Below are 12,826 nucleotides of genomic sequence, written 5' to 3'. Positions count from 1 at the left end.
TTTTTTAAATCACATTTATTATTATGGACAGAGTAGGAATGAAAGTCCCTGCATTGCAGTGTCATTTTTGAGGGTTAAATAAGAACATATGTGTGTGTCAATGTGTATATATAGCACGATGCTGAACAAAAATTAAGCACCAGCAAAAGTGATTAATAACAGTTGCCATTTGTTGTGAGCTTACCTCATGGCAAGCACTGTGAAAGTGCTTTACCCACATCCTCCCAGCAACTCTTTGAGGTAGGACTAGTAATAGCACTATTTTACTGAGGAAATAATTGAGGCATAGAGAAGTAACTTGACCAAAATTCAGGAAAGAAAGTGGTCATATTCATTATAATATCGTGTGCTGCTATGAAGGATAAACCCATAGCTCTTAGTGGCTTAATGTAATAGAATATTATTTTTCACATAAAATCCAAAATGGGTGATTCTAATTGGTGAGAAGCCCTCCTCTAAGCAGTGACGCAAAGATTTAGGATCTTTCTCTATTGCGGTTTTACAGTTTTTCACATTTGGTCTCCAAGGCCACCATTGTTTCTCTGCCTCAAGGAGCAGAAGGAGAAAGAATGTGAAGAATTACATATGTTATACAGGCAAGGCTAAGCTGCACCGCACTTGTGTTGATGTTTCATTGACTAGAATGTAGTTATGGTCACACTTACCTGCAAAGGAGGCCAGGAAATGTAGCATTGTTGTGTGCTGAGGAAGCAGAGGGTTTGATGATATCGGCCAATTGTCTCTGTCATGGTGGCAGGGATGGGAATCAAACCCAGGCATGTCTGATCTCAGTCAATTGGCTAATATACTCTCTTTCTGCCTTTATGTCTCCTCTTTTTCCAAAAAGCAGTTTGGAAGCTATAAAACATCACAAAAATGCAAATTGTTATCCCTATCATCTCCCTGGTATGCACTCAGCCTTCATAGAGCTGAATCCTCTGACCCCACTGTAATATAATTTGTATTAAAAATACTTTTATAGAGCTTGTATCATAAAAGAACAGCTTTAATGATCTGATTCATAAATATTCCATTTGTTTGGCTGTTAATACTCCTTAGCATTGGATCAACATGTGCCATTCACCGAAATTCATTCTTTGGATCTGTCGTCTACTGGGTGCTTCTGTATTTTTCAGGTTCTGTCTGTTGAATATTAAGTTAATTGAATCAACTATACCAAAAATTTCACCTTTTAAAGCCTCTAACTGAAAAATAGCAAACAGCCAATAGTGACTGAATTTTTGATTGTGTAGTTTAGAGGCTTGTAATTCTAGTCTATGACATTTAGATTTGCCCAAAATTAGATTGTCCTTCCACTGAAATTGCTTTTTGAAAAAAAAATTTTTTAGCCTCGGGCTGCATTAACTTGTTTGAACACGCAAAAATGTATAAAATACCATGGACAATTTCAGATATTAAATAAGAACGTAGCACCCAGCAATGTCTAGTATTAAATCTCCCTAAACGAGTTATATACAACAAGGCTCTGTAAGAGTGGGTGAATTTTCAGTCACCTGATTCCACTAGCTCTAAATCACCTATGATAAGAATCAGGACTATCAGGTAGATATTTTGTACTTGATAGAATGTCTCTTGATTACTATTCAACATAAAAGCAGAGCTTGAGAATATTGAAATTCTCTCCTCTTCTAGTGTGTGACATTTTGGAAAAGGTCACTTTATATGTCACAATATCGCATAACATTCTTCTGAGGAAGAACAGGCTCAAACTTCCATCTAAATAAAGACTGAAAATGAAAACAAAGATGGGTGATTCTTCAGAGTTAACGCTAGTCTCTGACTGGTAGAGTTTTAGAAGGAGAAATACAGAGAAGGAAGCATTCAGTCTCAGGAACTCACATGAGGTCAGGAATTATATAGCTATTCCATTCTATGGTAGACCGCTTTCACCCTCATTTTGGTCACTGCTGCTACAAGATGTCCTCCTTTCCCTGGAACAAGAAGAAGACAATTCAGTATCAGTTATGCTTGGCCTAAGGAATTTCCTACCCTCAGTAGGAGATGAAGCCAACAGAAACCTGCCCACACATAAATGCTAGAAATAGAAATATTTCTAACATTTGCCCTTAGAAATATTGAGGAAAAACAGAGTGTCAAAAAGACTCCACGATTACGCTAGATGTGCGGTCTCTTTTGATATCAACCGTCTTCAATTGTTGCTGTTTTTTTAGCGATGTTAGAAAATAGCATAAGTGGAGATCTCCTGGAAGGAGGAATATATCACACCGGCTACCTATCCTGGAGATGCTGCATACCCTCCTGTACCGGGCTCACCTTCACTGTCCACATGCACTGTCATTTCCACACCTTCTAACTGGGCCACTCTTGCTGCCCCTCAGGAAAATAGAGAGGAGGTAGGAGGCACTACAGATGGTTCTCATATCATTGCTAATTCAGAACTTTTCATTGTTTCCCTCTTGAATCATAAAATTCTTGAGTAGCTCTTGTTGAAAGGCAACATAATGCCTCTTTTCTACTAGGGTTCATCCTTAGCAAAATCAGGTAGAATGAAAAAATGTGTTCATTGTCCTTCATTCATCATTCCCAATTTTTTGCCTGGTTTGTAAGAGAGACAACCTGTCTACTTTCAGTACTGGCTATAGAATTATGTGAACTAAATGCCATAAGAGTCCACTGAAAGGTGTTATTAAATGGGGCACAAGTACTTGTGGAAAACCTCAGAGAGGAGGGTTTGAGGCTGAGCTATTTGAGTAGATACAGGGGAGACGAAAGGGCACCCCAAATCCATTCATTCTATTGGCCATAATCTTGAATGGATGACCAACTGATTGACTCTCAGATGAAAATGGTGAAAAGCTTTATAATGATATCTGCAACGAGTATTTAGTCATTAGAAGCAAAACACATTATAACAATCTCATTTTCATGTTTCAGAAAGTGTCATTCTTGCCATTATGAAAAAGAAAGCTATTTGTGCCACTGTGAAAATAATGTCTGGTAAAGACAACTGAGCCAAATTCTGATCTCTTTTGTCCCAGTGTCTTATAAAACTAAGGAGATTCAAGTAAGAGCTCCAAATGCAAAGGCTTGACTAAGTTAATATTTTTTATATTAACGTTTAGCAATCATATTCTGATTGTACAACAAAATCATACTAGAAAAAGGAGTGTACTGTAATGTATTTTTAAAAGAGAGAGAGAGTCTGGGGTGAGAGGAATAGAAATCACTGGTAATTTCTAGAAATGAGTGCTCGTAGAAGACACTATAGTAATCTGCTCAGAACCCTCTGCCATGGCTATGCACCCATGCCGCAGCTGTGGAGAATTTGGCTGCTGACAGCTCATAGCTTTGCTCCAAACTGGAAATTGCCCTTAGCTGCAGGGTATTGCTTCACCAAGTTCACACTCTGTCTTAGTCCATCAGGGTGCCAGTATGGTTGGATTCTAGTGAGGGCACTCTTTTAGGTTTCAGGCTGCCAACTTCTTGCTGTGTCTTCACATGGTAGAAGGTGCAAACCAGCTCTCCGGGGGGTCCTTTATAAGGGCATTAATCCTATTAATGATGCCTCCACCCTCATCATGTAATTGCCTCCCAAAGTCTCCTCTCCTAATACCATCATCTTTGGAGTTAAAATTTCAACATACAAATTTTGAGGGGGATATAAACATTCAGTCTATTGCTCCAGTTAATGGCTGGTTGGTGTAGTTATAAAAGTTCTGGCTTCAGCCGGGTGTGGTGGCTCATGCCTGTAATCCCAGCACTTTGGGAGGCCGAGGTGGGTAGATCACAAGGTCAGGAGATTGAAACTATCCTGGCTAACACGGTGAAACTCCGTCTCTACTAAAAATAATACAAAAAATTAGCCAGGCATGGTGGTGCACGCCTGCTATCCCAGCTACACTGGAGGTTGAGGCAGGAGAACTGCTTGAACTGGGGAGGTGGAAGTTGCAGTGAGCCGAGATGGTGCCACTGCACTCCAGCCTGGGTGACAGAGTGAGATTCTGTCTTTAAAAAAAAAAAAAAAGTTCTGGCTTCATTGTCTAAATTTGGAGAAACTCTGAAGGGCCTTTCCCATTCTGGAACACCCTGTGGGACTGTCTGAAGCATCCATTGCAATCACATTGCAGCACAGCTTCTCCCTCTGCCCAGTCCTGCTTCCCTCTCTTCCATGATGACTAATCCCATAGATCAATTCCAAAGAAAATCTCTGCGCAGGCAAAGTCTATCTCTAGGAACAGCATCCTTTATCATTTTGGTATATCTTTCTGTATTAGTCCACTTTCATACTGCTGTAAAGAACTGCCTGAGACTGGGTAATTTATAAAGGAAAGAGGTTTAATTGACTCACCGTGCAGCACGGCTGGGGGGGGCCTCTGGAAACGTACAATCATGGTAGAAGGCTAAGGGGAAAGCAAGGCACCTCCTTCACAAGGTGGCAGGAAGGAGAAGTGCTGAATGAAGGGGGAAGAGCCCCATATAAAGCCACCAGATCTCGTGAGAACTCATTCACTATCACGAGAACAAAATGGGGGAAACCGTACCCATGATCCCATTACCTCCACCTGGGGTCTCTCCCTTGACACGTGGGGATTATAGGGATTATAATTCAAGATGAGATCTGGGTAGGGACACAAAGCCTAAACATATATTTTGTGTGTATATTTTGCCAAATTGGGATCACACTCAATATATATGCATTTTGTAATCTTATTTATATTTTGAGCATTTTAATTTTGTTGATTCATTTTTAAAGTACACATTATTTAGTAATTTCATAACATTTCTGTTTTGTTTCGTTTTGTTTTGTTTTGTTTTGTTTTTTGAGATGGAGTCTCGTTCTGTCGCCCAGGCTGGAGTGCAGTGGCGTGGTCTCAGCTCACTGCAAGCTCCACCTCCCGGATTCACGCCATTCTCCTGCCTCAGCCTCCTGAGTAGTTGGGACTACAGGCGCCCGCCACCACGCCCAGCTAATTTTTTGTATTTTTAGTGGAGATGGGGTTTCGCCGTGTTAGCCAGGATGGTCTCAATCTCCTGACCTTGTGATACGCCCTCCTTGGCCTCCCAAAGTGCTGGGATTATAGGCGTGAGCCACTCCACCCAGCCGATTTCATCATATTTCAATAAATGGATGTGTCATAATTTATTTAACCACTCTCTAACTATTCAATATTTATGTTGTTTCTAGTTTTTCCATACCCAAATAATACCATGATGGCCTCAAACAGCTTTATAAATCTTTGACCACTTAAGCTTATTTCATGAGGTTATATCCTCAGAAGAGGAATTACTGAGTCCAAGAATATAAACTCCGTCAAGAATTTCAACATATGTTGCTAAACTGCTTTTCAGAAATGGTTTCAATATTATGTTTCAATGGATTTATATTTCTACTACTATTTAGGGTAGTACTGATCTTATCATTTTCTTGACAGAATCGAGTATTTGTTATCTATCCTTAATTCACTTTGGGCATTGCTCTTTAACACCAACTTGCTGCTTGTGGGTTGAAGTCTAAAATTAGCCATTTCATTAGACTGTACCTTCTCTTCCAAGATTCATGCAAACTTGCTACCTCACTATTTCAGTACTTTGGTGTAGGCCCATGCTATAAAATCTGTACATCAATGTCATGCTAAGCACTTCCCCTTACTTTGAATTAGAGTTATTTTTGGAGACTCTGATTATTAATTTCTTTTTTTATACTTACTGAATTAGAAAAAAACATGGTGACTAATTTCTCTTTTTTCATATGCTCAAATTCAGGCCCAGGTTACTAATTTCTTGATCTTATTAATCTTTATATTTTCCCTAGCACCAAATATGAGTCCTTCTATATAACAAGTATGCAATAAAAGTATTTTGTAACATAATTCATCGTCTGTGGTCATTCATCAGCATGTAAACTATGCAGTTTTTCACTTGGTGGGGAAAAGAATCAGTGCAAATCACTGAAGTATCCAGTTAACTACTCATCTTCCTCCATTATAGATGCAATAGCCTTCTACAGAGCAGCTGTGAACCAATTTGATGAACAAATCCTTTGATGCTAATGTATTTTGTTTTGTTATTTTGGTTCTGAGATCAGTTGACTCTTAGTGCTTAAAGAGTTCAAAGCAGAAGTCACAAAGTATATGATTTTCTCATTTACTTTTTAATATTAATATATGTATTTCTATAAATATATGTTCCTAAAGCTATAGTCTTAGACTTATAAATTAACAGTAATTAATATATTAACATAGCAAAGTAAATATCTAATGACATTTGTTTGACAATGAAGTAAAATCTATTTTGGGTAACACAAGTCGGTGGTTATTATTAATAATTAATCTGAATAAGACTAATGATTTAACCACATTGTGATGACTGTTTTGTTCAGTCCACATGGAACTGTATTTTAAGTAGCTTAGACCAGATTCTCCCCCTGTGCATTTCTATTCAAGGGGAAAATCCAAAAATCTGTTCTGTTTTAGAGAACATAAAATTGCAATTTCCCACTCTGACTCAGATCTCCTGTTTCTATTCACTTACTGAGTTCTTTATAGAAAATACATGTTGGCTAAAATCAATGAAGCAACTCTAAAACTCCTAAACAATGCGCTGGTACAAATTAATTAGCTTGGGAGCTCTAGTGTTTCAGTGGGTAAGCAGGCCAATTTTCTCATCCAATACTCAAAAACTCTAAAATGTTGGGTAGTAGACATTCATTTTTGAAAGGCAGTGTTGAATCTAGGGTATTTTTATTTACAAGTTTACCAGAGGTTATATGGCAGTAAAATGCATTTATAGAGTAAGGATTTTCTATTCCCTCCAGTTCATAATGTAAAACTGCAGTGGGCCATTTCGTGATAAATTTAAGATGGGTAGGAAGTATAAGAGCAAGGCAAAAGTGAGGAAACGCAAGGATAGGAATCATAACCATTTTCCCAAAGTTACTGCCATGAGTCTGCAAGCCCCAAGATTAAATGCCTCTGCTATAAACGCCTCAAGGCTCTTTTTCTTTATTTCCATGCAAATAGAAACAAGCAAGAGAGAAATGAGTTGCCTTCAATAATCAAAACAAATCAATGTGCTAATGAGAGAAAGAGTAGAAAACATAGACAGCATTCTCCATCCCAGGAATGTAAATGGATGTCATCATAAAATCAAAATACAATTGCACTTTATTAATCTAGAGCCATCAATAAAAATCTTCCAATAGTAGCTACCTGCAATTTAGTAAGATAAGTCTTAATGCTTCCACCTCTTTCAAAGAGAGGTAGAGAGCAAATCCAAGACTGTATGATGAATGTTCATATATTTCTTCACATTGGCGAGATCTAAAAAGGATACTTAAAATGAGAATGGGACATGATTATAGAATGTAAATTGACTTGCTGTTAGGATTTGGCAAGTAGGTAAAAGCTTGTACAGGCACCAGTACAAACCAATGTAGTGTCTTATGAGGGATACGCCTAACCATAAAACAGTGGATTAAAAGGTTGAACTATTTCTTAAAGCTTTGGCAATTACGGAATAGCTGCTGGCTCACATGATGTGTTCATGATATTACTCAAAGACATGGTAAATACACACACTTTTAAATTTGATTGTTATCTTAAAACATGACTAAGTCTATTCGAAATATACTGTGTCAGAGCATATAAACAAACTTGGGTTAGTTGAAATTAGTGGGTAATCATGGCTAAATTATCAACAGTATGCCAAATTTGGTTCCAGTTGACTATTACACATTCTGAACCTAACATATTCTGAATTTATGGACTTTTGCACTACAGGTAATTTTCTTTTTCATTTTTGTTTTCTCTTTCTTTTTCTTTCTTCTTTCTTTTTCTTCTTTCTTTCTTTTTTTCTTTCTTTTCTTTCTCTTTCTTTCTTTCTTTTTCTTTTTTCTTTTGGCGTAGTTTTGCTCTTGTCATCCAGGCTGGAGTGCAATGGCGCAATTTCAGCTCACTGCCACCTCTGCAGAGGTGAAGCAAGCTTTTCTCCTGCCTCATCCTCCAGAGTAGCTGGGATTACAGGTGCCCACCACTATGTTTGACAAATTTTTGTATTTTTGGTAGAGATGGGGTTTCACCATGCTATTCAGGCTGGTCTCAAACTCCTGGCCTCAGGTGATCCACCCACCTAAGCCTCCCAAAGTGCTGGGATTACAGGTGTGAGCCCCTGTGCCTGGCCCAGGTGATTTTTAAATACTATCACTGCTTTTTTGTTTGTTTGTGTCAGTTAATGTGTTTTTAAATGTAGGGTAGAACCAAATAGAAATAGGAATATTTTTGAAAAAAAAAATCTCTCTTTACTGTTAACCTACCAAATTTGCAATAAGTATCCACCATTTGCCTGGGAAGAGAGGGAAAAATTATAAAGGCAGAGAAACATCTAATTTACCATCAATCTTTAGAGAGAACGCATTTAGATTGCTACAAAAACAATTTAGATTAAATTATATTAGATACAACAATCACTGAGGATTGACCTTTTAAGAAATCTGGTAAGTGTGCTTCTCTAAAACATCAGAATTTTCACTCTGACTGCTAGCCAAAATTTAGCTTTGTAATTCCTTTGTCTAAATGTTTCTAACCTCTGCATTACACACACACTTACGCATACGCGTTCCAGGAAACCAGAACAGAGATTGGAGAGGAGAGACTTAAATGTGGGAAGATGTCTTTTGGAGCCCTCAATTGTCAGTTGAAAACATTCTACTGTACCCCCAGGGAGGCCTGGAAAGTTGGAGCATTCATGACTTGGAATTTGATAGAACAGATGTTGTGGTAGGCAGGATAATTACCCCCACCCCTAAAGTTTTCCACGTCCTAATCCTTGGAACCTGTAAATATGTTCGGTTACATGGCAAAGGAAAATTAAAGTTGCAAATGAAATTAGAGTTGCTAATCAGCTGATCTTAGAGAGGGAGATCATCCTAGATTATCCAGGTAGGTCCAATGGAATCACAAGTGTTCTTAAATGTAGAAGAGGGAGGCAGAGGAGCCAGAGTCAGACAAGGAGGTATAGTAAAAAAGTGAGGTCAGAGTAATGCAATGTGCAAGGTACTAAACCCTCATTGCTCATCTTGAAGATAGAGGGAAGGGACCATGAGCCAAAGAGTAAAGGCAGCCTCTAGAAGCTAGAAAATGTAGAAAACAGATGCTCCACCAAAGGCTCTGGAAAGGAACGCAGTCCTGCTGATGCACTGATTTTAGCCCAGTGAGAGCTATGTCAGACTTGTGACAAACAAAATGGCAAGATAACAAATTTACACTAAATCATTAAGTTTGTGCTAACTTGTTATGGCAGCAATGGGAAACTAAAATGAATAGACTGGGGTGCTGTTGGAACACATGTCTACAAATGTCGAAGTGACTTTGGAACTGGGCAGCAGGAAGATTCTGGAAGAATTTTGAGGAGGATGATAGAAAAATGCGTGGATTGCCTTAAACACACTAAATATGAGTCTGTATGTTCATGACTCTGCTAGTGAGGGTGTGGAAGGAAGAGAGGCACATGTTACTGAAAACTGGAAGAAATGGGATTCTTGTATAGTGGTAAAAAACTTATCAGGATTATGTCCTACAGGTGTGTGGAAAGCAGAATTTATAAAAGATAAAATTGGACATTTGGCTGAGGAAATTCTAAATAGTGCATTAAAGGTGTGGCCTGGTGACTTCTGCAGCCTCCAGTAAAATGCAAGAGGACCCCAGTGTATGTTGTTCTCCTCCCTGTGTCCGTATGTTCTCATTGTTCAGCTCCCACTTATAAGTGAGAACATATGGTCCTGCATTAGTTTACTGAGGATAATAGCTTCCAGCTCCATCCATGTCCCTGCAAAGGACATGATTTCATTCCTTTTTATGCATAGTATTCCATGGTATATATGTACCACATTTTCTTTATCCAGTCTATCATTGGTGGGCATTTGGGTTGTTGAGGGGTTAGGTGGGGGGAAGGAGAGCATTAGGAAAAATAGCTAATGCATGCTGGGCTTAATACCTAGGTGATGGGTTGATAGGCGCAGCAAACCATCATGGCACACATTTACCTATGTAACAAACCTGCACATCCTGCACATGTACCCCAGAACTTAAAATAAAAATTTTTTAAAAAGTAAGAAGAAAAAAGTACACTGTTAAACTGAGAAACCAGGATTGATGTTCATGAAATTCTCAGCCTATTCATATTGCAAAATGTCAGAATGTTCAGTTACAAAAAAACTATTTGAAGAGATTAAATGTATGACTTACTTATCTCCTCAGGCATCTCAGAAGAAGTTAAAAACAGAGATGGGATTATCTAGGAAAGATCTGTAGAGAAGCCTCTCATCTAATGAAGTGAATCTCTGTGATATACACAGGAAGCCCACAAGTTTCTTAAAGATTTTCTACCAGTAGCAACACAGCTTAGTCTTAAAAATACAGACAGTATATAAAATAAAAGTGGATGGTCGAGAGAGAAGGAAGAAGCAATTCAATAGCCTGACAACAAAGAAGCCAGAAACACTGGAGCAGATGTTAGTTTAAAGTAGAATTCACCTGGAAAAGTCCTTTTATTTCTTCCTGCAAGAATTGAAAGAATTAAAGACTCTTGCAAGTAGAAAATACTAGTAGGTTATATGAGTTCAGACCTATTCACAAAAATTTAAGACACTGGTGGGGACAAAATAAAAAAGTGAGTTTATAAATGTTTGGATGATTATATATTGATGCTATTTAATATAATAGCAGTTATGTAACAATTCCTTTGGTAAGGTGTATATAAAAGCTTTTAGTTTGACTAGTATTACAACACTTTTTGTTAAAACAGACCATCCGAAGATGGGACTCCTCTGTAATAAGTTCAATACATGACAAACTAAAGTGACAAAAATATATACAGGTTGACCAAAGTTGTGATGACTTTATATTGCTAAATCCTTCAATTAAGAGAGAGACAGTCTTGATTTAAAATAACAGTGGAGGGAAATTCTTTCAAATAGCTCTGCTTATTTAACCTCTGCTGCTTTACTTCTTAAATTCCTAATATAAAAACAGCTAACATTTGTGAAGGATTTATTATATTCCAGGTTCCATGCCTTATGCCACTTAAATACATAATTTCAGACATTTCCACAGACACCATAAGGGAGGTATCTTTACCATCCCTACTTCTCAGATGAGGAGATTGAAGCACAAAGAATTGAACTAATTTGCCCAAGTAGTAGGTTGAAAATTAGGGATTTAGATTCAGCTCTACAGGACTCTGGAAACACAGCTGTTAGTCACAACATTATCCTTTTTAAGTATCTGAAAATTAACAACTCATATTCAAAGCTCTCTGATAAAATTGAAGAGGAGCGTGCCATTCTAAAGCATGGGTTCTTCAATATAGTAAATAGGTATAGTATCTTCATTATAATCCTCCTGCCTGAGTTTAGGGAGATAAAACGGAATGCAATAGAAAATACCCTCTCTATGTTGAGATAATTGCCCATACACCTCCAGAAAGAAATAGCTGTCATCACTAATATTGATTACACACATATTATGACCCCAATACTGGGCCAAGTGCCTTCCATACTTTTTCTTGTTTAATCCTCACACTTGAGAGAGCCTGTTTTGCAAGACGAAGAAACTGAGGCACAGAACGCTAACCAGTTGGCTTGAGGCCCCACAGCTAGTGACTGGTTCTGAGCCAAAGCTCTAGAGTCATCCTGAGACCACTGTGATTTCCAGCTTAGGTGTAACTATTTCTTTCTTTTCTTTTCTTTTTTCTTTTTTCTTTTTTTGCATAGGAAAAAATATGCCAAGTTAAATAACCTATTTGTTTTGGGTTCTATTTAAACAAATGTTGGGTGGGATTTGGGAGGGAAAAAAATGTTGTTGCACAGCATGGAGAAGGCATGAATGCTTTATGCCTGAAATATCCTCTGGCAGCTCAAGACAAGTTCTAGATTGTTCCTGATGGGCTATTGCCTCATACTATCCCAGTGTTGAATACACCATTCACATTGTTGAATGTTTTCCTCACCTCATTTGTCTGAACCACCTGAAAATCCGGGACAGTTTTCCCCTCATCCATTTCCAACACATTAGTATTGCTGTCTCCCCAATCTGCTATCTCAAACTGCAGCTGGCGCCTCGGGTCTGTGTGGGCCCCTGAGTCATAAAGAGTGGGTACTTAGCAACTAGATCTGATAAGCACAGGATGTTCTATCTTTAATGGATGATTTACAGTTTGAGTTTGGCCTTCTGTTTCATTCGTTAACATTTTAGACTGTAAACTGATCTAAAAACAGTTTAGATTGAGGAATAGACAGGAAATCATCTCTAATCAAGGTCTAACTGACAAATATTGTGGTCTGAAATTTACCCTAACATTTTAGTATGTTTTATTTCCCCTTTTTAGCACTGATAGTAACTTTAGCTGTATAATAACAAATTTTAGAGGTTGACTCAACATTTCCCTGGTCTAATTTTCTTCTTCATGTTAGGGAAAAAAGAAATGAGTAGTTGCTAAGAAATACTAATAGCTACCAACTGGTTTCCTGACATTTGAGCAAGCTTAGAAACCTATCAATAGTACTTTATGAATTAAAGCCAGTTCAGATAATTTCACAGCCACATCAATCATTGAATATTATCGATAAACTACAAAGGGAAAAAGACTGATAATATTGTATGGTATCCCTCCCAGTCTCCCACCTGAAGAATCAGAATTTTCATTAGCTTAAATGCTGCTGATATGCACCCATGAGACCAGATACCCTGAGAAAATGTCAATATTCATCAAAAGTAGCCTGTTAAAAAAGATGATATCTCATAACCCATAGACCAATTGGACAACTTCCTATATAGCATAATATAAATGA

General features: G+C 37.9%; 1 long non-coding RNA gene across 2 annotated transcripts in view; it reads right to left on the bottom strand.

The window, feature by feature from the left end:
* The window catches only part of LOC139357008 (uncharacterized), a 40,246-nt gene extending 28,151 nt beyond the window's left edge, over positions 1 to 12,095 (bottom strand). For both annotated transcript variants that reach the window (XR_011609617.1, XR_011609616.1), the window contains exons 1-2: positions 11,986 to 12,095; positions 1,861 to 1,952 (exon numbers count right to left, since the gene is read on the bottom strand). This is a non-coding gene — a long non-coding RNA (uncharacterized lncRNA). The remainder of the gene's footprint in view (positions 1 to 1,860; positions 1,953 to 11,985) is intronic.
* Between the last annotated feature and the right edge of the window lie 731 nt (positions 12,096 to 12,826).

This window comes from Macaca nemestrina, chromosome 11, assembly GCF_043159975.1.
Source record: "Macaca nemestrina isolate mMacNem1 chromosome 11, mMacNem.hap1, whole genome shotgun sequence".
In the NCBI taxonomy this organism is placed as follows: domain Eukaryota; kingdom Metazoa; phylum Chordata; class Mammalia; order Primates; family Cercopithecidae; genus Macaca; species Macaca nemestrina.
This window is presented reverse-complemented; position numbering and strand designations above follow the sequence as displayed.